Here is a 1346-nt window from a genome sequence, read left to right as displayed (position 1 = left end):
GTAGTGAAACACACACCTATGAAATGACCCAGTAATTCCACTTCTAATGATTTACCTAAGGGGAACAAAATTATTATAGGAACTTACATGTCAACATTTGTAGCAACTTTATTTGCAATAGCTAAAATCTGGAAATAATCCAGATCCCAGGGCCATGGAGAAGGATAAGTGTTTGGCCCAGGGATTACTTGGCAGAAGGTTTATAGTGGGTCCATCTGGACATGTGGAGTCTTGAATGAGAGACTTCTAGGTCCAAACTGTGACTCTGCTTCCCTTAAAAATAGTGAGTATGGGCACATGACTTCCTTGATCCTCAGAATTGCCATCTGTAAAAGGACTGGAACCCAGGGGGTACCAGCCAAGTTAGATCCTGCCTGTGTTACTCATGTGACCTAAAGAAATTGAGTTCACTTTTCTGGGCCTCAAGACCCTAGATGTAAGATGGGGCTGATAATAGGACCCACCTCACAGTGGTATTATAAGGATGCAGGGGTCTGACCACACACATCCAAGCCTTAGAGCAGGCTTTATCACCTGATATGACTTTGCTGTCATCATCTTCTTCCTCACCACCATTGCCATCTTCAGTATTCTCTACATCAAAGGACTCAAGAGTTGTTTACACAAAGCAGCTTTTACAAACTGTTTGGCACAGGCATTATTAAATAATTACAGGGCAGAGTGGCAGGTGTTATGGCATAGTGTGCTGGGACAGTCACAGAAAAGAGAGAAGAATTCTACTTGTGTGAGTGGAAGAATGTGGGGAGTGCTTCTCAGCAGAAGTGGAGTTTTAGTTGCATGTTTCAGGATATGTAGAGATTCTCCAAGAACTTGTAGAAGAAGACTTGTTGGTGAGAGAGACTAAATGTGTCACGGGAATGGGGGGCAGTTTCATGAGGCTTTGTGTTTGAGGAGAGGGACAAGGCCTAAGGCTGCACAGGGACACTGGGGTCAGATTTCAGAAAGCTGGGAGTACTTTGCTGGGCATATGAACTTGATTTAGTAGTCCTTACTTGTCAGAATCACAGAGTCATCTGGGATACTTTAAAAAATGGTTCCACCTTGAAATATTCTGAGCCAGTATTTCTGACTCAGGCCTGTAGGAATCAGCTTACTCCCAGCACCAGAAATACGTTTAGTTGGTTTCATCCAATTCCTATAGCCCCTACTCTGTCTATAGTCACAAGTCCAAGGACAGCCTTAAACCAAATCAGAGCCAAAGAAAAGTAGGAGAGGAATTTTTTTGGCATTTATAAGAAAAAGAAGTGTCCCCTTCTCCACATGACTACAAGACTCACTTTTAGGGGATGGTACAGAGAGAGACAAGGAGTTCATGAGCAGAATGT

This window comes from Octodon degus, unplaced genomic scaffold (genome assembly GCF_000260255.1).
Source record: "Octodon degus isolate 3935 unplaced genomic scaffold, OctDeg1.0 scaffold00245, whole genome shotgun sequence".
NCBI classification, from domain to species: Eukaryota; Metazoa; Chordata; class Mammalia; order Rodentia; family Octodontidae; genus Octodon; species Octodon degus.
Note: the sequence above shows the minus strand (reverse complement) of the source record.